The sequence below is a fragment of the Parus major genome, chromosome 15, assembly GCF_001522545.3.
Source record: "Parus major isolate Abel chromosome 15, Parus_major1.1, whole genome shotgun sequence".
In the NCBI taxonomy this organism is placed as follows: Eukaryota; Metazoa; Chordata; class Aves; order Passeriformes; family Paridae; genus Parus; species Parus major.
This window is the reverse complement of record NC_031784.1, coordinates 13,664,845-13,687,838: the sequence shown is the minus strand read 5'-3', so window position 1 is coordinate 13,687,838 and position 22,994 is coordinate 13,664,845. Positions and strand designations below refer to the sequence as shown.

At 47.4% G+C, this 22,994-nt stretch overlaps 1 long non-coding RNA gene and 1 pseudogene across 1 annotated transcript; both read right to left on the bottom strand.

The window, feature by feature from the left end:
* Nucleotides 1–7,951: 7,951 nt before the first annotated feature.
* On the bottom strand, nt 7,952–17,164 carry LOC107211847 (annotated as a pseudogene).
* Nucleotides 17,165–20,702: 3,538 nt separating this feature from the next.
* LOC107211437 lies at nt 20,703–22,994 on the bottom strand. The gene is made up of 2 exons (XR_001524182.3): nt 22,832–22,994; nt 20,703–21,329 (listed from the first exon to the last, which is right to left on the bottom strand). It is a non-coding gene; the product is annotated as an uncharacterized LOC107211437 (long non-coding RNA).

The following is a 22,994-nucleotide window of genomic DNA, read 5'->3' as shown; positions in this document are numbered from 1 at the left end:
GAGGGAGGGAGGGAGGGAACCATGGTTTCTCTGGTGGAATCTCTTTCTTTCAGGGCTAGTCTGGAGTCATGTCTGTGTCCAGGCTGATGCTCTGCCCTGCTGGGGTTCTGGGGGGCCCAGGGGAGGTTGTCTGTGGAATCCCATGTGCCCTAACCTGAGGACACTGGGGGCTGATGGATGGGGCTTGGCAGTGTAGGCTTATTTCACCTTATCAGGATTTCCCTGACAGCAATGCATTGCAGACAGGGCAGAGTCCACTCTGTGGCTGTGATAGGGCTGCTGTGTGCCACCCGTGACATCACCCCAGGTGTCACAAAGGTCTCCCCTGTCCTGGGGGCTGTGTTCATGAAGCTGGGTAAGGCCTGGCAGGATGGGGATGGGCATGCCAAGGCTGGGGAAGGGCTCTGCTTGGAGGTACCCCAGATGTGGGAGAACCAGCTTTCCACCCATAGGGATCCACAGAGCCCTCCTGCCATGGAGGTGCTGCGTTCCCGTCCCAGTGCACCTGGAGCTGCTCTGTGTATGCATTATGCCCCCTCATGCCCAGCATCCTGGGGCTACCCTGTGCCTGGACTGTGTTGGCAGCCCCATGGGCCCCACAGGGAAGGATCCATGGGGCAGCACAGGACAGCCTTGGCTGACAAGTGTATGTCTGCATCAGAGACACAAAACCCAGTTTGGGTTTGTCTAGAAGATAACAGGCGATAAGTAGGAATGTCCAGTGCTCTGGCCTTCACCGCCCAAGCAGCCAGTGGGTTACAGGGCTGCCTTTGCAGCAGAGCTCCCCGCTGTGTAACCATGCAGCTACTGCCCTCCTGGCACAAGGCTGTGTCTGGCTGGACAGTGAGGACATGGGGCTGAGCCCTGGGCTACTCACCCCAACAAGCAGCACTGTCAGCCTTGCACCCAGCTCCACTGACGTGGCTGAAGGCCACAGACAAGGCCAGCATGGGGCTAAGCTGCCAAGGACTCAGGGCTGAGCCTGCAGTGGGGGAGCACTGAGCTCGGGTGGAGATGCCAGCAGTCATGGTTCATGCAGCAAGGGTGGGGAGTGGGTCTCAGCCTGGGTCAGCAGGAGTGCAGAAATGGGCTGGTGAAGCAATTATTTTCTCCTCTTCTGCATGCCATGGTGCATTTGGGACTCCCCATTACAAGAACGATCCCATATTGGAGTAAGGCTGGTGAAGGCTGAGCTGGTCGGGACTGGAGCTAGGCTTACTTGGGCTGAAGGAGAAGAGAAATCAGACTTTATCTGCCCCAAACTCTGAGTCATGGCAGGGCTCATTTCTTCTCCTTTTACACTCCCCAGGCCATCATGGGCATTGGAGTGATGCCTCCTGCAGGCAGGGGCTGGATGACCAGACTGTGTGAGTGGCTGCCAGACCTAGGGCATCATCCATGTCTCAGTGCTGGCAGACACACAGATGTCCCCATGTCCAGTCTTGCCCTTTGCCCCACCCAGGCAGCAGGACTGGCTCCCCATTGTGCGTGTACCATGCATGCTGCTGACTGTGTCCTGCTCATGTCCCCTGGGGACAGGCAACCTTGGAGGGGATGCACAGCTCTGCCTTCTGGAAAAAGAATTGCTGCAGCACTGCTTTAAGCCTCTCTGCTTTCTACTGATCTAAGTTGGAACTTACAGCTTTGTGGAAAGAAGCAATAGAGCATCCAGGGCATCCATGGCTCTGAACATAATTGGCAGAACAGGGAAACAATTTCATGAGAGAAAATGTCTTGTGAAGGTTGGAAGACAACATTTAAGTTGGAATGAATAAAAGAATGGTGCAGTTATTTCACTCCTGAGTTGAGATTATCAGTTCAAGCACTTTGCAGATCCAGGGAGACCCTTGAGGCTTCTGTGGACTCTGGCATACACTCAGAAGTCCCTCCACCCCATGCTTGTTGCTGGGTACTCCCCAGGCTGGCAGACAACACAGCCACCATCTATCTGCCTAGGAGAGCCTGCGTCAAGCTGTGGCCCCATGTGACATCTTTGTTCCATCTGGATTCCATTCTTTGGCACCAAGACCCCATGCCAGTGCCACCCTATCACGCTTGTGTGGGGACCCTCATCACACAGCAGCCAGGAGTGCCCCAGCCTGCTGCATCAGGCTGCTCAGGCTTTCCATCAGCCTGATGTAGATGGTGGCACTGGGATGTGCTGGGAGTCAGGCTCTTCTGCTGCTTTCATGACATTTGCCTACTCCCTGGCTACCCTGTGGGGCTAGAGGCCAGGGTGGTGGGCTTAACTCACCTGCACCCTGCAGTCCTGGCTCTCGGGAGAGCACTGGTTCAGGCTGGAAAGGCACTGGTTCCCATGGGTGCTCAGGCCGCCCTGGGCAAGGACAGCCTGACCCCAGGCTGTGGGAAGGCTGTGCTGGTTGTCATCATGTAGCATTTGCCCAGAGTTCTTCAAGGAAAGAGCCATCCCTCTAGGATATATTGTCTAATACCATTTTATAGGGGGAAAGGACTTACAGACTACAGAGACAAAGAATTTTCTTCTCTGTTGCCAGATTCCCATTGCAGAAGCAGAGCTGGTTCCATCTGGTATTTCAGTGTGAATCTAGACTGTAGGGATTATGGGGATGGTCAGGCTCTGCACATCTGCAGGTCCTGCAGCTCACAGGAGCCATCTCCTGCTCTGGGTCCTCAGCCACATCTGCAGCCTTCTCAAGGTCTTTTCCGAGTGTCAAAGAGCACCCTGAAGGCCCTGGGCAGTCTTGTCTAGGTGACCCTGCTTGAGCCAAGGACTAGACAGCCTCCACCCTCAGCAAGGATGTGTGCCTTGCTTCCAGTGGTAAATAGCCAGCCTTGCCTATAGGAAAATTCAGAAAGTCCCAAGACATAAGGAACACAAGGAAAACCACCCCAAAACCACCACAAGGCACAGAGGTTCCTTGTAAGAGGATACTGATGGTAGGAGAAAATTCCTACCGTTTTCTGTTTTCCCTTAGCCCCTAGGTATTTCCCCATGCCACTGTGATCTTGGGACCACTTGGTTTTACTGCCCTGGTGAACATGTCCCTTTAAATTATGGCAACTATCCAGGAGGAAGCAGTTCATCAAGGAATTGTACCTAACTGGTACATATCACTGCACTCCAGGTGAAGGTCAGGTAAGTGATAAGTCAGCAGAAGCTGGGTTTACCAAGAGTAGGAGCAGCAAGTCAGAGCAGGAACCCCCTTCCCAGCATGCGAGGGGGCTTGGCAGGAGCCATGGGCTGGTACACTGGGAGAGAAAAGGTCATGGGGTTGAGGCATTTCTGGAAAGCACAGTCACTTTTCTTTCATTGTCCAAGAAAAACTGTGGGCTGGTATTATTATCATCTCTTTGGAAATGAAACGAAGGGACCAAAGCAGCTTGACAAGAGAAAAAATTCCCACATGCTTCAGATTTCCTTCCCATTGTGTTCAACAGACGTGACTGAGCTCTGCCTGGGAAGGTTTGGGTGCCTGCAGAGGGAAGCGTGTATGGTACTGGGTTAATAATTTACTGCAAAGTCAGACAAACAAGCCACAGCACGTGTGTGGTTTTTACTCCCAGATGGCAGGGCCCAGCATGCAGCTAGCTCCACCCTGAGCACCCATGGGGGCTGGCAGGGCTGCAGCCTGTGCACCCTGGCCTACAGTATCCACGTCACATCCACATCATTATATGGCTCAGCAAAGGGGTATGAGTGCAGGACAAGCTTAAAAACATGAGGATTCCTCTTTGAACTCCACACATCTCCCAGTAAAGCCAGTTTCCCTAGTTTTGGTAAAGGAAGAAGCTAATTTCAGGTGGCCTTGGGCGCCAGTGAATTTCTCCTTCCCACTGGAGCCGAGTCTGGTGCAACTGCATCTGGGCTTCTCCTGGCTCAGTCCAATGAATTTGCTGTCCTGTCTCTCAGCCTAGAGACAAGGCAGGAATTCCAGCAATTTCTACAGAGAGCAAGCCTCAGGAACATTCACAACCACAGAGCTTCTGCACATGCTGGCCAGCAGCAGGATGAGGCCAGCTGTGCCCCTGGCTGTTAAAGATTGTCAGCAGTAGCAAAGCAGGGCAGCTAGAGCAGCAATTCATAGAGTGAGTCCTGGAGACATGGCACGCTTCTGACACGAAGGATTCTCCAAAGGAAACTGGGACTCAGGAGTTTCCGTGTCCCCTGGCCAAAGATGGTAGCCTGGGCCTGTGGTGCTGTTGTCATTAACTACTGGTCAGGGGAATTATATTCAGCATAAATTCTCACCAGGTTGAACAAAGTCACCAGACATGTGTCAGGAACTCTTATGTTTCATTGTACAGTCACTGTAACTCTGGCAACTGGCCCACTTCTTAGACTCAAAAGGTGTTGGCCAACAAGCCCGTAAATTCTTATAAACACACTTCCACAAGGTGCTGGCTAACAAGCCATAACACATTCTCATAAACTTCCCACTTGCACAACAAAGTTCACAACACAGTATAGGGTAGAATATGGTAAGTGTGCTTCGCTTGGCAGACAAATAAACACAGAAGAGGGAGGGAGAGAACAAAGATTATCATCAGTACGTAGACCCCATCTTGTCTTGCCACACAGGTGGTGTGGAGCTGGAGTTATGAGACAAAGAGAAAAAGAAAGGGAGGGAAAAGAGAATGAGTGGGCCAAATCCGCTTTCTTTTCTAGTTAACCTGGTACAAGCCTTTTTTGTAGATTTGACTTTTTGTGCTGTTTTGATCATGCATGGATGGCCAGATATTTCAGCCCTCCTGCAGGGGTGAATTGAAGGAGGAAATTGAGCATGAAACTTGGGAGGGACCAGGAAATTGGTTAGGAATGTATTGCCCAGTCTCCATGGGACTGTCACCTCCAATCATATCTTTCCTGTTGCAAGTCAGAATGTTTGAGACAAAACATGCCTATGCCTGGTTCAGCACAGCCATCAGGAATGGTGACTCTGCAGAAGAACCAAAGTTTTGTGAGCAGCAGAAGCCCATGGCTGGGGAGTGAATCTGGCCTAGAAAACCACCAAGTTAATTAGCAAATCCAGCTGCTCTTCCAGAAATCTGCCACTGAAGCAGTGAAGAAAGAGCTGTTCAGGAGGCTGCATGTTTCTTTTTTTCAATACTCATAACACCTACAACTTTGCTTTAATTCATCCTTGTGTCCATGTCAGTCATTTTGGAAGGCCAGAACAGCTTCACAGGCTTTCAGGCTTCAGGACTGCCTTTCCCATGTGGCCATGACACATGCACAGTTACTCATCATGCATTCTTGGGGCTGATAGTCACCTTTCCTGTGCCCTGTGGCCAGAGGTTCTCCAGGACAAGAAAGGGCTGATTTTCATCAATTTCTTTTGGATTCACATCATGGTCAAAGCAGAACTGGCTGTTTTTCTTGGAAAGCACAAATAAAAATACAGGAGGAACCCCCCAAGCATTGGCATATACCTCCACCTGTGAAGATGTATTTCATGGGTTATGCAGGGACATGGGTTTCCCAAGTTCTGTGTCAGGAACACCAGTGAAGCTGTGACCAGATTTGATTCCTGTTTCATTCACATTCCAGCTAGTGATGATGTAAATGATCAGGTCCTCAAGCTGAGGTGGTCACTGAGGCACAAACCACAGCTCTGGCAGAGAGAGCTCTGCTTTCATTACATTGCATGTCCTAGCAGCAAGTGGTGACTCCTTCCTGGCAGAGTGTCCCACCAGAACCCTTGCCAAGTTGGCCAAATTCTGCACAGGGCAGAAGCCTCCCAGGTGAGCTCATACATGAGAATTTTTGGAGCTGGAGTTTGCTTGCCAACCTGGCACAGGGAGGAGAGGCAGAGCGATGGAGGGCACAGCTGGACTCCCGGCCCTGCCAGAATTGGTTCCAAGGCCCGCTGGTGCGGGGTCTTGCTCAGAGCTGCGGAAGAAGGGAAGAAGGTTCCCCGGGGAACCTGTGCCAGTCTGTCCCTCCCAGTCTGGCCAGGAGACAAGACTCCCTCCTGACCACGAACTGGCCATGAGCTGCTCCCTGACGTGAGGACAACCGAACGCAGCCGAATCCAGCTGAATCCAGCGCAGCTCCGTTCGAGCCGCTCGGTGCCGCCGTGCAGCGTTCCCTGCGGGCTGGGCAGCTCCTGCAGCTGCCGGCGCTGCCGAGGGACCGGGTGGGGAGCGCAGCTGCGGAGCCCGGAGTAGGAGCTGCATCCCTGCCCCGGCGGGATACGGGAGCTCCTGGCGGCAGGGACTGTCCCAGGGCTTGGGTTGCTGTGGTGCCTGTGTGGGAGCCCAGCAGCTCGGCATTCTGCCAGAGAATGGCACCCAGCCGTGGTGTCGTGTCAGAGCTGAAGGCCCCGCTTTGAGAAAAGGGGCTTGTACCAGAAGATCTCCAGACACCCCTTCCAAGCTAATTCACGTACTTGTGAAGAAGCTATTTGGAAACACAGACTCTACCTGGCAGATTGTCAAAGCTGCAGAGAGATGAGCAAATCTGTGCCCATGGTGCACCCAAATCTCTGCGACAGTTTTTCTTTCCACACACGTTTCTCACTTGCTGCCACTGCTTTGAACCTTCCAGCAATACGCTTCCTGCTTGTCCTTTGTTATCCAACCACCTCACCAAGTGTCTTGTCCCACTGCATGTCCTCCACTGGCCCAGCAGTTGGAAAAGCAGGATGGACTATGGAAGGAGCGCGTGAGGGGACTCCGTAATCTGCCCTCAGCAGCCAGGGGACAATGAGCAGACTGACTGCACTTTACCAGAACTGCTCAGGGTGAGGTGGAGAGAAGACATCTGTTCTGTGCACCTAGTAGACTCCTACAGGTTATCCTCCAAACAGACCTAAACAAACATCTTGCCCCACACAAAGATGTGGAGTACAATAAGAAATCTGGAGGGTGGGCTGGGTTTGTCATTGGTTACCTTGTCATGGGTTACCTTCTAGCACATCAACCCTCTGTTCTCCTCTCCCTTTCTTATGGGGTATTCTTCTCACCTGGTATCAGCTGTGGGCAGAGCTGTGATCATCCACTCGGTTTCATTGAAGTCTATTGCAAATTTTCTTGCCAAGTCTGTGCTATCACTGCTGCTCAGTGTATCACAGAAAAACGTAGGTGGGAAGGAACCTTCAGAGGTCTCCAGAGCAGTCTCCCACTCCAAGCAGATTCCATTAGGAGCAGTTGTTCAGGTCCTCTTTCTAACTGAGCTTCTCGTGTCTCCAGGGATGGAGATTCCACAGCCTCTCTGGACCCTGTTCCAGCACCTGAATCATCTCATGGTAGTTTTTCTCTGTTGTATACCCAGCTGGAATTCCCTATGTTCTATTATGTGCCCATCAACTCTTCACCATGCACCTCTAAGGACCAGCACTGTCCCCTTGACATCTTCTCATTAAGCAGGTGCTTCTCAAGGCAGCAACTGGAATCCTCAAAACCTTTGATACTCCAGAATGTGCAAACCCAGTTCCCCCTCCCCTCATGCATCCCTTACTTCCAGCCCCAACAATTCTGGTGTCCTGATTTACTTCTGTGTGTCAGTGACATTCTTTATGTATTTACCTGGAGGCCCAGCCTGGACATAGTACCACAGAGGTTTCCTCAGGACGGAGCAGAGTGTGTGGAGCACCACATTCACTTTGCCTTCTGTCTTTGCCACTCTACAGTGGTTTTGGACAATAAAATTCAAGTTGTTATTCCAGAAGCTTAATAATGTCCCATTTCCTGTAGCTCAGCATAAACATCACTTTTCTTCCTTTTTTTTCCCTCACGAGGAGAATGTTATTTGGTATCTATAGACATTTCCTGAGGGGCAGGTGGGGTCCAGATGCTTCTTGGGAGCACTGAAGTAGTGCAAGCACTCATCTGAGCTGAGCTGCCCAGGCTGGACTGCTGTCAGAGCCTGGTGAGCACTGACTGCCTTGTGGTGCATCCCAGGTCTCTTAATTTTAGTGAGAAGGATATTGAGAAACTGCTCAAACTATTCACTGAGTCTTCACAGAAGTATAGTGAACGTCATTTATTTCTATCTTTAGCACACTTTTATAGGGTCCAACAGGGTTCACAGGGCTTAACAAGTTACTATTGGTTAATACATATGGTTTACATTCTTTTCCCCAGTATACAAGGCTATTGTTTTTCTTTCATTCTCACTGCTCCATGAAAATTTCAAGGACACTACCTTTAATATTGTCGCTTATACCAAAGGCTGGCTTGTGTAGACAGGCTTTTACTAAAATATGATGCCTTTACTCTGTTAAAATGTTTTACTACACTTTACAGAGTAGAGGGACATTCTGGCTTCTGGCTTTGTGCCCCAAGAAGACAGATCAGCCTCTGCTCTTTTTTCTTGTTTACATTTTTATTCAGTTAATCAGGAGCCTCTTCTTTTGTACCAAAACTTTTGTGTTTGGCACAAGAGAGCTTACTGGGACACGGTTTTTCCAACAAACATCAGTATTCAGCTTCAGTGCAATAAAAAAGTGTTGCTTTTTTTGATCACTGCTCAGCTAGGTCACTCATCATTAGAGCTTTTCAGTTGTATCTTCTAGGAGTAAAACCTGGCTGCAGGAAAGCCCAGGATAGCTCTCTGAGAGGGTGTTCCCTCTAAAAACCCCAGAGGAGACTACTGCTGCTGCTGTTGCACTTCTGAAGCCCTCTAGAAATCATTGTGTGCACAGTGGAGGAATGAAAAGTATCTCTGGGAATCTTTGAATGAAGGGTGACTAAACCAAGAACAGGCAAACCTGACATCATTGAAGTTTGGAAGTAATGAGCTACCAGGGCCACCGTCAAGGGACTGTCATTAGGCACAAAAGTTAATGTCGACTTGAGATGCTTTGTATGCTGTGGCAAGACCTGTCACAAGTTAAAGTCCAGCTTCTCTGAAGCTTTGTGCTTGCAATGGAACCCAAAGTGTTTTAGAACCCAAAAGGGAGAAGTAGCAGCGGCAGCAGCAGCAGCAGCCAGTGCACATGGCTGTAGGGAGCAGGTGCAGAAGGAAGCAACCCCGGCTGGCTCAGAACAGAGGTGAAGCAAGGAGCTATGTGGGGCAGAAAGGGAAAAGAAGGAGCTGCTGTAGCAGCTGAGGATTGTGCAGAAAAGCCACGCTATGAAAAGCAGAGGATGTAGCCTCCTTTTATCCTAAACTCCTGGCTGCATGTTGCCCTCTTCCCTTCTCCACTGGCTGAAGAACTAGGAAGGTACAGCCTTCTGGAAACCCCTACTATATATTCCCTCTTGAATATGTATCGAAATTTTCCTCCGAAGTCTGGAAGTTCAGATCTGCAATAGACTTGTGTGGAACCATTTCTCCTATTACCCTGAAGTCCAGAAGTTCAAACTGTCTGGGTCAATTGTCTAGGTTCTACAAAAAACTTGCAGCATGATGTAGAGACATTAACACCTATTTCTCCTAAAGACCCTCACCCATCAAGTCGTTTGTAAAGACATTTGTACTCATATTTCCTGTCAGGATGGATCCTCAGCCTCCCTTCTGGCAGGTCTGAGGTCTCCTAGAGCCTCCTTCACACCTGGGATGCCACCTCTGGAGCACAATCCTGGCCACCTCCAGCACTCACCGACAAATGCTGCCCCTCAGGGAAAAGGAACTGCAGACCTGGGACACCCAGGGCTCTCTGTGCCATATCCCATCCCACCCCAACTCATCACCTTCCCCACCTGCAGCTGCATCAGTCCCCAGTACCTCCAGGAATGTCCAGGGTCCAGCAGTGTGAGTACTGTGGCCCTGTACTGCTGAGCAGGAGCAGAGCTGGGGGCTCTGACATGGAGTTTCTGATGAGGAAGATCCTTGACACACTGTCACATCCCTGCCTGAGGAGTGCTGGGCATCCCCAACACTGGCATTCTCCCAGATGCAGCTCTGGCTGGGCCAGGAGAGCCCTGGCATCCCCATAGAACTACCCTCCTCATGGACACTGCAGAGACTATTCCCTGACCATGTACCAGGGCACACAGCAGGGACTGGGTCATGAGCTGGCCCTGTTCTTGATCAGCTTGAGGCACAAATACGCCTGCCTGGGGATTGCCCTCAAACCAGCAGCAGCCCGTTGGAAGGACATGGGTATGTGTTATAAGTGCATATGGTATTATTGGCTTTTCACAAATATTAAAACAAATGTTACATATACTGTAGGAAAACTTTGCTGTACTAGTATAGTTTCTTTTATTTCTATTATTGATAAAACAGAAATAGTGGTGTGATACATATATATATTAGGCAGTAGTATGGTATGAAAATAAAGACTGTTTTTGTTAATATAACTCAGAGACTGAAAAAATTGTCAGAAATTCCTCCTGCATTCTTAGATTATCTTATCCAGATGAAGACAGCAGTGGCAAGGGCTCCAAGGGAGAAATTTACTGAACCTCTGTTATCAGGGAGTGTAAGACTCAACGGAGCCAAGAAGATGGATCTATTGGGGAGGGGGGAGTTGCAGCTAAACAAAGGAACATTTAAAACTTAAGAGGATAAGAATTATGTATAAGAATTTATGAATATATAATAGATTTGTGTTTTAAGGGACAATCCTTTGTTAGTAAGGTGTGCTCTCTTGGCTGAATGCTGAGGCACCCAGCTGTATTTGTTCATTCTGCCTTATTCCTATCTCCTAATTGTCTTTCTATTAAACTTTTCGATTTTATATAAAAAAAAAGTGAATGTCTTTTTTCACAGTATGCATGGCTGCCACCCCACCCTCGGCAGCACTGTCCTGCCCACCAGCTCTGCCATCACCACCAGCCCCCAGGAGAGCCCAAGCTTGCATATAGCCACTTCCATAGCTTCCATCCCTGCCAAGGAAGCTGTGCCAGAGAACCCACCAATACTAGATGCAACTGCTTCACAAACAGGAAGCCAGAGTGTCCCTTTGCCCCAAATCCACTGTACCTGTACACTGTACCACATGTGCTGAACCTGCCTTGGAGATGGGCCACCTGCCCTTTGCTCAGAGAGCTGGTCCCATCTCTTCTGTTTTGCCCTGCCTTTAGGACAGAAGCAAGACATGAAAGGTGGCTAGTTCAGGTGCAAAGAACAAGGGGCATCTGAGAAACTAATTAGCATTGCTGTCAGAGGTGGAAAATCTACCCAGCTTCCTATTGTGTCCCAGATGGGTGCTGGGACAGCCAGAGGCTTGGAGCTCCTTCTGCACTGTTGGTGGGGGTCTCTCCTCTGCAGGCAATGCCCAGAGCCCCAGAATAAGAATTGGTCGGGAGGGAGGCAACAGCAGGTGGTTTGGGGATGTAATCCAAAGCCCTGTGGTCTGAAAGGACTTTGGGAGTACAGATTAGTCCAGGATTGAGCTGAACATTCCCCTGCCATCATGCACCCCAGATACCAGGAGGACCCTTGTGAGAGACTGAACTGTGAAAGTGTGACAACTCAAAACATTCTCCCATTTGTGGAGATGCCAGGGTGCTTTGTGGAGATGGAGGAGAGCTTTTGGATGTGTAATGGCCAAGCCCTGATCTGATAAGACCAAGACTTTCTTGAGGCCTATGGGTTCTTCCTACTCTTGTCAGAATACTGTAGCTAAAAACCAAAATGACCACATACCTACTTGCCTGTTCAATCACATTTTTCTACAATGTGAAAACCAAGGTTCACTCTCTTGGTAAAATTTAAAAAGTTTAATAAAGACAGTAAGAGACACAGATAATAAAGCAAAGAGTAATGGCTCTGCCAAGAGCACTTTTGGTGTCTTGGGAATACCTTTTATATAGCATTTCTATTGCATAGACTTCATGCATATTCAAACTTTTCCTGGAACTATTTTGCATGGCCACTCCTTGGGTCTGCCTTTTTAGAGCATGTGCATTTCTTGGCTTGCAGTTTTAATTCCTTTCTTACTTTTGATTTGGGCTTTGGCTCCTTTCTACAGGGTGTGAGCATTGATAGCAGCCTGGGCCCCATCATCTGTTCACTGGAGGTTATCCTAACTGCTCAGGCAGTTAAAACGTTCTATCGATCTACGCCTAAATTCTTGCTAATAGCAGGAGAAAAAGAAAAAAACTACATTCACACAACAAAGCCATTCTAACATTATACAATATAACATTCATCTTAATACTTGCAAAAAGCCAACATTACAATATGCACTTATAACATACAATAAACCCTACATGTGTTTATTTACAAACACCAATCATTCAGTGTCATTTCACTCTAATCTGCCCCATTCTCTATTAAAGAGAACCTGGTTACTACTGCCTTTGAGGATGGCTTGTAACAGCCCAAAGGCAAAGCTGTCCAAAGACAGCTCTTGCTGCATAAATAAATCTTGCAGGGAGAGGAGGCCTCTCAGTCACTTTCCTCCCAGTGCCTTACTAGTGGAGCCAAGGGGCAAAAATACAAGTCAGCAGAAAATAAAAAGATGGAGAAAAGAAGACGGAGAAAAGAAGAGGGAAATGAGATTAGTGTTAAAAAATTGGAAGCTTCTTGGGGTGAGAGATCAAAGGACAGACATTTACAATTCCTACTTTATATTATTATTATTGCTATTTTATTTTTCCACTTTTCTTTATTCCTTTCACTAACTGCAGCCTGTGTTTTTCAAGAGGAGGACAGGCGAGGCTAAGGTGTGGTACGTGCTTCCATCATTTTGGTTCACAGCCTGAAGAGACAATTGTATTTGCAGCCTGAGGCAGAAGCAAAAGAAACAGCATAGCTGTTCCACTTGGAAAGGGAGAAAGCTTTCCATCACCACCTGAACTTCCAGTGGTAACAGGGGTTAGAGATAGTGGTAACATGGGAAGAGATGGGAGAGCGTTAAGCTGTGGGCTGTGGGACATTTGGGCATGTGCCAACAGAAGCACATGGCAATGCAAAGAAGCACATGGCAATGCAAAGAAGCACATGGCAATGCAAAGAAGCACATGGCAGTGCAAAGAAGCACATGGCAGTGCAAAGAAGCACATGGCAGCACAGAGAGGCTCCTCACTGCCTGACCTTGGGAGGAGGAGGTGGCACCGGGCAGAGCCCTGCAGAGAGGAGCCTACTGGAAGCTGACAGATGGGTGAACAGTGTGTGATCACCCCATTGAAGGACATTTAGAAAGCGTGTTGCTGACGTAGCAACATGAGATAGGTCACATAATGAAAATTACCATGCAAGGAAATACTGTGCCTTGAAAAAGTGTATAAAACCAGCTCGTTTCTTTGAATAAACGATTCAGATTCCCTGGCTGTCCGAGTCCGTGTCTCAGTCGTTACAGCTGACTGCCAATCCGGCAGTACAAATGGCTTCTGGAAAGACAGCCCGGTTTATTTTCTAAGATATACTTGCAGCTGTGCTGCTGGCACACATTTATTAATGTTCTGGAAGCGGAACAAACGCACGTCCTGAACACCAGAGTGCTGGACTTGGCCAGTTGCTGTGTTATGACTGTGGCAGAGGAGCCAGGGGTGGGAAGTATGTAAATTTTCTGCATCTAGATGTAGCGAGGTTTGTTAGCTTATTAGCCGAGTGAAAAACTTGTTTATTTTTATTTTGGCTGGCGGCTGGCGGACCGGGGCGTTTCCCCCAACCCCCCGCTGCCGCGCCGGACCCCGCCGGGGCTTTTTTCCCCTGCCCCCCGCTCCCTGCCGGTGCCGGGGCAGCCCCGATCTCTCCCCGAGGGGGCGGGGGGAGGTGCCGCCGCCATTACCCGCAGCCGTGGTCGCTCTGCGTTCCTCCGGAGCCCCCGGTACCGGCCGGCTCGTGGCAGGGCTGCCGTGATCCGCCCCAATCTCAGCACGGGCTGCGGCCGCCGCCGCCGGGATTCAGCTCTTCCGTTGTGGCGGCGCGGGCCCGGGGGCGGGCGCGGGACACTCATCTCTGTTTTCCCGATCCCAGCGCGGGGTTGCTCCCGCCTCGGCCCGGCTATTTCCGTTTCCTTGTGTCTCATCCAAAAGAGGTCGGGCGGGTGCCTTTGTCGCCTTTTCTTCCGCCCCGCGCGCGGGTCCACCCCGCGGCTCCTCCTGCGGTTTTACTCCCTAATGCTTGGCATTTGAAGATGTCCATGTATGTTATTTTTTATCTTAACCTGTTATTTCTTATCTTCCCTGATTTTTAGAAGGTTGGGGAGCTGGCCAGCCGTGAATAGTAACTGGCCCTTTCTAAACTCACACCCTCCAAAGCACCCCGTTTGAAACAGAGAAATTAAGAATTAGGAATTAATTATAAAAATTGTCTTGAGTAAAAGAAGAGGCTACAAAACCCGTGTGAAATGCTGACTGCTCCCATAAGAGCAGGAAGAGAAGAAAGACTGCAGGATGAGATAAGGAGCTGGAATCCCTAAACAAGATGAGAGCATAAATGCACCATAGGATGAGGAGGTTCCTTGGATTCTTTTGGACCTCTAAGCCAAAAGAAATGTGTTGTGAATTCATATTGTAAATATTGGCTTTTCGCAAGTATTCTGATAAATGTTATATGCTATATGCTTTTTGCTATATTCTTCTCTCTCAGCAAGTTATAGGCTTAGAAAGGAATTCTGAATGGTAGGGATATGTTTCATCTGGACAATGCAAGATAACTCCAACAGGCAAGACAATAGGAAGACCAAGCTGTTTCCAGCAGAAGGACAGTGGAAACCAAGCTGTTAACAGCAGCAGGAAATGGAGACCAAGCTGTTATCAGCAGCCAGGACCAGGCCGTTGGCAGCTGAAAGATACGAAGCCCAGCTGCCCTCAGAGGAAGGATGAGGGGCCCAGACTGTTATCAACACTGACCATTTGCAGAAGAAAGGAAACCAAACTCAAAAATAATGATGATCAGCAAAAATAAAACCAATACAGAGCATGTTCTAAGAAGGAACCAGGGAAGGGACATGCTTTGAATATGCATTAAACCCTCACAGCAGGATGGGATAAAAAGGGTATTCCCAAGATACCAGGTGTCGCCCTGAAAGCTCAGCTTCTGAGCTTGCTGATATGGTTTTCTAAAGACTTTCCTAGGACAGTAACTGTAAACAGAGATATGTGTGCATTCTTTCTGTTACACATCTTCTGATGAGCATTTCTTATGACCAGTGCAGTGAGAAAGTGTTATCCTGACCATCCAATCCCTGGCCATAGTAAAAAGCCTATAAATCCTAAAAAAGAAAATAAACTCTGCTCTTTCTACACCATACCTCAACCTGTGTCCGCGTGATCTATTGATCTTCAGCGGTAACAACCAGGTGTGTTCTTGGCAGCGCACCAAGGCACCCGGCCGTAATTATTTGCTTTATTTTATGTCTCTTATTGACTTTATTAAACCTTTTTAAAATTTTACAGGAGTGAACTTTGTTTTTCACAAATGGAAAGGGGGGGGGGGGGTCAAAAGAACTGAAGGGAGCATGCGCAAAGAGACAAGGTAAAAAGTTCAGCTGAAGGAAAATTGCTGACTTCAGCCCCAAAGGCCTCCAGACGACCACCAGAGTGACCAACAAGGAGCAGTGCACAGCTGCAAATAGGCGTAGAACTAATTTTAATATGAAGCGAGGACAGGCAGGGTTAGCAAATGAATATGTATTAGGCATACTGTGTAACCCTAGTTTGTAGAGAATAAAAAGGGAGAAACAAGTCTCCAAGGTGTGCATGCCTTTGGAGGAGATATCCCCCATGCACCTCAGTGATGAATAAATTCATACCTACTCTCATAACTACTCTGCAAGTTATAGAGTTCTTTCTATCCACATATCATGTTAAAAGAAGCAGCCTGAATCTTTTGTCTCTTTCTCCTGGAGTTTCCCTTTGCAGAAATAATGCTGTGAAATAGAACCCAGAAGAAAGGTCCCTCCTCATTTCTTTGCTAGTTCGAGGACTTGTGCTCAAGGTGAGCTGGTGAGCTCAAATCCTGGTCCAGAGCCAAACAAAAGTTCTGTCTAGGACCCCTCCTGGCCCTGAGCCGGAGAGAAAAGAAAACCCATATTTGAGTCAGCCAGGGAGCTCTGGCCCAGATCATCTAGACAGTTATAGTGGTTATTTTCACTTTGATGTCTGAAATTCTTTTTGTTGATGCAAGTGAAGTTTGTGAAGATTGTGTCATGAATATTTATATTAACACTAATTACTTTAGCTAAGAGTTGAAAACAGTTCCATCTCCTTCTAACAGAAGTCTGTCTTTGGAATCTGAGATGTCTCTGAAGCTTTTCTTTTCTGCTAGACTGGGGAAGACAGTCCTGGACAAGACCTTTGGACACAGTTGTTTGGCTACTTACGTAAAGCCTTTGTCAAGATGTTCTTCACCTCTGTTTCTGAATGTGTAGCTGAAGGGGTTTAGCTTCAGGGTTACAGCTGTGTTTAAGATGGTGACTGTTCTGGTCAGTCCCAGTGAAGCTTTGATAGATGGCTTGATGTGGAGAAAGATGTTGGAGCAGTACCAAATAATTACTATCATGAGATGGGAAGAACAAGTGGCAGAGGATCATCACTGGCCTTGAGTGTATGAGATCTTCAGTACAGTGAAGATGATAGAAATAAAGGAGGTCAGGGTAATGACACAGGGGCCGAGGATGACAATGGCAAACAGGACAAAGCACACCAGCTCAATGAGTGTGATATCTGTGCAGGAAAGGGTAATCCAGGGGGAGATATCACAGAAGAAATGGTTAACGACATTAGAAACACAGATAACCTGGCACAGAAAGACATAGCTGCTGATATGACCAGGAAACCACCCACTGTCAGCCCCCTGGACAGAGTGCTGGTCATGATGCTGCTGTAGCTCAGGGGTAACACACAGCCAATTAGTGAGCATATGCCATGACTGCAAGGAATAAATATTCTGTACAATCAATCAAGAAGACAGAGTGCATCTGAAGGAGGTAACCTGTGAAGGAAATGGAGTGGCTTTGTAACAAAAGATTGGGCAGTGTCTTTGGGATGTAGGCAGAGGTGAACCAGATCTCCTGTAAGGCAAAATTACAGAGAAAATAGTACCTAGGGTAGTGGAGTTGATGGTAAGTACTCACGAGCACAATAATGCTGAGATTGCCAATGACTCAGGACATACACAGAGAGGAAGAAAACAAACAGGAATATTTGCAGGTGTTGAGAACCAGGGAATCCAACCAGGATAAACTCCTTCACTTGGGTTGACTTCTGTTGCACATCCAGCAACACAGACTACAGACTGCAGGGGGCATGCAGAAAGCAGAGGCAACTGTGGAGAAACCTGACTCACTCTCCCTTGGTCTTGAGGGGATCAAGGACAGTTTACATTCAGAGCATACATCTCACAGAGGCTGATACCTGTTCCAACCTATCATGGCTTTGGCACTTTCATATGAGATGAGACGATGATGTCCTCTTAATCAGAGCTGGTCAAAGTCAGGGGAGAGAAATGGGCACTTCAAGGCTGCAGCTGTTTCCCCACCAAACCCTTTCCCGCTTCTGGGTGTAATAAATGGAATTGATTTGTGCTAACTAAATTATAACTATTTGGAAAGTTATTATTAAAAGCAATCAAAAGAATCAGTGTTACAAAGCAGATACACCCCTTTACAGATGTTACATGTTAAAATTAAGGTACAGGATGTAGTGTGGAAGATGGGTGATATCCCAAGACAAAAACGACCTTGAAATGGACAAAATTAGAACGACTTTAGTCATAGGGCCTAAAATTCATTAAATGTGAGAGGGATGACGTGTTTGTCTTTACAAACAAGCTGTGAGTCTGCTGCTAAAATGAAACTATCACTGAGAGATAACAGAAACAATGGGATGGATTCCACTGATAGATGAAAGAGGCACTGAAGAAGCACCACGAATTCCACAAGAGTTAAGAATTAAGAAGGGGATTATGCACTGGGTGGGGTGGGGGGGTTATCCCAGGTATCAGGCGTTCCGGGAAGCCTGTACCTCTCAAGTACCTTTATGGGGAAAGAGAGAAGGGACAAGCGGCTGGGAATTAGGATAAAAAGGAGGCTGCGCCCTCCAAAAATTTGAGAGACCCCAGGGGAATGCCCCATGGCCTCTCCCTTTATTCGAATAAAGTAAAAGGACTCCTCTGTCTCCTCTTCAGACATAAACCTCTGGTGTTTGTGGATTAATTTTCCTGACAAATATAAGACTAATTAATAGACTTACATAACACAACGCTTAGTATGCACGCACCAACCTGTAAGGCCATCCAGAGGACAGCGAGGATGAGTGTAAGCCTTCATCCAAAAGACCCCCAAAAGAAGACGGAAGACCCCCTAACAACAGGTGAGGCATGTGCCGTGAAGAAAAGAGACGTAAAGTCAGAAAAATCAGAAATAGCAGGAAATTTATGGGAAACATTAATGAATATGTATAAGCATACAATATATAAGTTTAGCTTGAAGTGCTTTGTTTTGTACATGAGGCAGGGTGGGGAATCCCCTCCATACCCTGGTCGGTTTTGTACATGATGTGGGGTGAGAAGCCCTCTCCATACCCCTGTCAATTTTGCTCATGCTTTAATCATACTTAATTACTGGCAAATTATATATATGAACTTTATTTTTTTGCTAAATTGTATTATTTTACTAAACTGTATTATTTTATACCAAATTACTATTCAATTTACTAAATTGTATTCACTTTTAATTAAATTGTTATTAACTCAAGGGACCTAGTTGTCTGAAATTACAGAAGTAATTACAACTCTTAGATTTGACAAAGTTGTAGAGAATAACAGTTGCAAAATTGCAACAAGATTACAGAGTTTAATGGAAGACCTTTTAGAAGAGAAGGAGCTTTGCTTTAAAACTGAACTGAAGGAGAAAGAATTTCCCTCATGCACATACATTCTGTCTTGCTCCCTAGTCTCTGGGAAGGCATCTCCAAGGAAACTGCCCAACAGCCAGGCACCATGATGCCAGCATTCACCTCATCTGTGAGGCTTCCAGATCCCCTCTGATGACACCCAAGGTGAGGAATGCCAGGATTTTCATCACTCCCACACTACTTGGACTCTTCCTAGGCTGGTAGACATGTTCAGGTTTTGAGTCTCCCTTCTAGTACCTCTCAGGTAGAGGCACCTCTCCCAGAGGTGCTTGACTCTCATCTCTGAGACAGACTGGCTTTGCCTTCTTGCCTGGGTGTGTTATAATTCCTGCCCAGTTCTTTACCTTCCCAGCCTCAACACTTAATAGTCTGAGGATTTCTTCCAGTCTGAGACCAGACCATTGATTTCCCCACCCCTTCCCCCATCCTTCCCTGTTCCATTATCTGGGTATCCTGAGAAACTGCACTTGACATGCAGGGATCCTTTGCTGGACTGCTAATCTGGCTGCCATCAGCATGTGCTGTTTTTGGAAGTATTCTGCTTTTTGTTTCTCCTGATGATTCCACAGTTGTACATGAGCATTCCTTCAACCCTATGAGAAGCACATAATGCAAGTAAAGAAGCACCATCCTGGTGATCAAAAAAAGAGATTTTGGCTCACTTGCTAAATATTTGTTTCTAGGAAGTCACCAAAACCTGATACAATTAGTTTTCAGGGTTGATTTTCAGTATTGATTTTGTTGTGATTTTGGGTAGATTTCACTGTGGAAACATCTTGATGAAAGGCTGTTAAACACACAGACCTCATGCATGAGACAGGCTGAAGGTGGAACTCACCTGTATTTAGCCATCAAAACCTGATGCTGACTGATCTTACAGCAACATGGTGGTTTCCGTGGCTTGAATGCTGTTCCTGTCACAGTATTGTCACAGTACAGCTGGCCTGGGCTGGACAAAGTGAATCTGACCATAAGACAAATCCAGTTTGGCTGGCCTGGTTCATACGTGAACNGAAAGATCTCACTAATAAGTGTGGAGGCCCATGGAACATCACCTGGGGATGGGGATATGCCTGTGTTTCCACGGAATATCAGAATACCCAGGAACCCACTGGGTACCTGCCAGATGTGTCTGTCCTGCCTGGGACCACAAGCACTCTCCTGATGGCCCCTCAACAGACATGCTGGAACAGAATGAAGAGTAATCAGAACAACCTATTCATGTATCTCATGAAAATCTGGGACTCTTGAAAAGACAGTTCATTTAAAAACTCTGTTTACAAATTGTTTTTCTGTTAAATTAGTTTTTTCTCACAGTTCTAAAGGTTGAATATTTTGGTTTTTGTTTGTAGAGTCAAGGTGTAATCCCAGTTCTAAATGATTTATTGTTTTTTAGTGTTAAGTTGTAACTGTAAGTAGTTAGCTTGTGGCATGTTAGCTTGAAGGATTGTGATCTCACCTGCCAGCTCCTGGGAGTGGGTGCTGCAAACTCCATTTAGTACATGAAACACATTGCTAGCTGAGGGGAACTAGATTTGTCAAATTAAGTGGAAAATCTCATTCAAATTAAATCCAAGCAGTCTCCTGTCACCCTGTCTGCAATGGGCCCCTGCAGATAGGATAACAGAGAGCATTTAAAATTTTTTAGTTTAACCAAAGAGGGTGAATTATCACAGTATTGTCACAGTACAGCTGGCCTGGGCTGGACAAAGTGAATCTGACCATAAGACAAATCCAGTTTGGCTGGCCTGGTTCATACGTGAACATGTCCCTGGATAAGTTACAGGGGACCCTTGGCCAGCCCCATTCAAGCTGAGAAGTGAGCCAGAGATCACTGGGCAGAGATCTGGGCAGAGAGAGATCCCACCCAATATCTATCTAAGCCTGGGAGTTTTGAATTGAGTATAAAAGTGACTTTGCACAATAAACAAGGCTGTTTTGTTTCATGAGCATCTGGTTCACAAGTTGTGGATTTTCATCTCCCCACTATTATAAATGAAATTAGAATTTTGACAACTAGGTCCCTTGGGTTAATGGCAGTTTATTTAAAAATGAATTTAGTAAATTGTAGAGTAATTTGGTATACAAGAATGCATTTTAGTAAAAGAATATAATTTAATAAAAAGATTACAATTTATATATATAATTTGCCAGTAATTAAGTATGATTAAAGCATAAGCAAAACTGACCGAGGAGGGCTTGTTACCCTATCTCATGTACAAAACCGACCAGGTTACGGAGGAGGTTCCCACCCTGCCTCACTTACAAAACAAAGCACTTCAAGCTAAACTTAGTGTACTTATACATATTCATTAATGTTTCCTGTAAGTTTCCTCCTGTTTCTGATTTTTCTGACTTTACATCACTTTTCTTCACAGCACGTGCTGCACTTGTTGGTAGGGGGTCTTCAGTCTTCTTTTGGTGATCTTTTGGCAAAGGCTTCTCCTCTTCCTCGTTGTCCTTACAGGTTTGCGCGTGCATACTAAGCGTTGTGGTATGTTGGTCTACTAATTAGTCTGATATTTACTGATTTTTAGGCCCAATGTCTAAAGTCGTTCTAATTTTCTCCATCTCAAGGCCGTTTTTGATCTTGGGATGTCACTTATCTTCCAAACTACATCCTGTACCTCGATTTTGACATGTAGCATCTGTAAAGGAGTACATCTGCCTTGTAACACTGATTCTTTTGATTGCTTCTAATAATAACTTTAATAACAGTTACAATTTAGTTAGCACGAATCAATTCCATTTATTACACCACCCACGCCCGGAACGTGGAGCCCCGTCTGAGGACACAGTCTTTCCCACGAGCAGAGTAAGGGGGAGATAGGGACAGAGCAAGAGCCTGTACAAAATATTGAAAAGGTGGAAAAAAGAGGCAAGGAGCGTGAGGTGCCCCCCGCCCAGGGAGGCAAAGATTTAGTTTCAGAGAAGCATTGTTAAAATGAGAGGCTTGGCTTTAAAGTCCAGGAAGAGTAAATTCCATCCCTCTGCCTCGGGGGATGTGCCCGGTGAGCCCAGGAAGAGTTGCCCCCCCGCCCCGGACCCTCGTGGGGTGTCAGCCCAGGGTGTTCTGATTAGTTCTGTGCCCATGGGGTTTCTCCCTTGCTATGTCCCCGATCTTAAACTCCACCCTGGCCCTGCCCCATAAAACCCCCACCGTGCCTCCGTTCTGGGCTTTCTGTCTCTGGATTTAAGCCGAGTTTGTTCCTGTGTTGAATAAAATTGTTTCCTGAGCTTAACCAAGCAGAGGCACATCTTATTGAGTCACATGTTGGTCACCAGAATCCATAACCTCCCTGGACTTGATCCTGCATCTTCAAAATGAAGCAAGGAGAGCCTGATCTAGAGCGGAAAGCTGGAAAAAACAGGCGAGGAGAGCCTGATCTACTGTGAAAAGCTGAAATAAGAGGCGTGCAGAAAAAGCCATCTAAAAGACACAGCGCCGAGAGCTGTTTGCGGTGAAAAAATAACTCAAAAACTGGAATATTTTTTGACTTACTCTTAGAAATAGAAGAAAATATGGGAGCCTGGATATCAACTCAACCACCTCCAGTTTCGAAGGCATGGTTGCTTTTTTACAAGAATGGGACTTCGAATATGATAAAGATGCATTATTAGCTTTAATAACGTAGGGGAAAAAAACCCACAGTTTGGACACAACCAAAGAGGATTCTCTTGATATAAATACACGGGAATGAACTAGACAATTTATACTTCGGGCAGCCTCAAGGGGAGGCGAAAACACTATGAAAGTTTTAAAGCCATGGAGATTTAGTTTTGACTTAATGAGAGAGATAAATACTGGACTGCAAAACAAAAACAGAGCTCGGGAGGGGACGGAAGGAGATTGGGACACACTTCTAAGTCCCGGGGCACCACCAAACAGCGGTCCCGTGTGGCCGTGCCGCCCTGAATGCTCCTCTCGCACCGGGACTCCTTTTAGCGAGCGGTCTCCTGCAACCCCAGCATGCCGGAGAGCACAGGCAGCAAGCAGTGCCACAGTGGGCGGCCAAATGAGCACAAAGCACAGCGTGCAGCACTGAGCTGAACTGCGCGATCCCGCCACGGGGCTGGACCCCGCGGGGCAGCACCGACACCACCGCAGCTGGGGGAACCATAACAAACCGTGACCAGCAGCTGTCCCGACCTGCAGTGCAGCGCCAGATCTCCCTGCGGCTGCATGGAGCTACTGCCCCAGGTGGCAGAACGCCATTTCGGCCCCGCAGTTCGCGGCCACGGCGCAGCCCCCGGCCATGCCCGGGGCCACCCGTCAGCCGTCGGAGCCGGCCCCGCCCCTCGGCACCATGGAA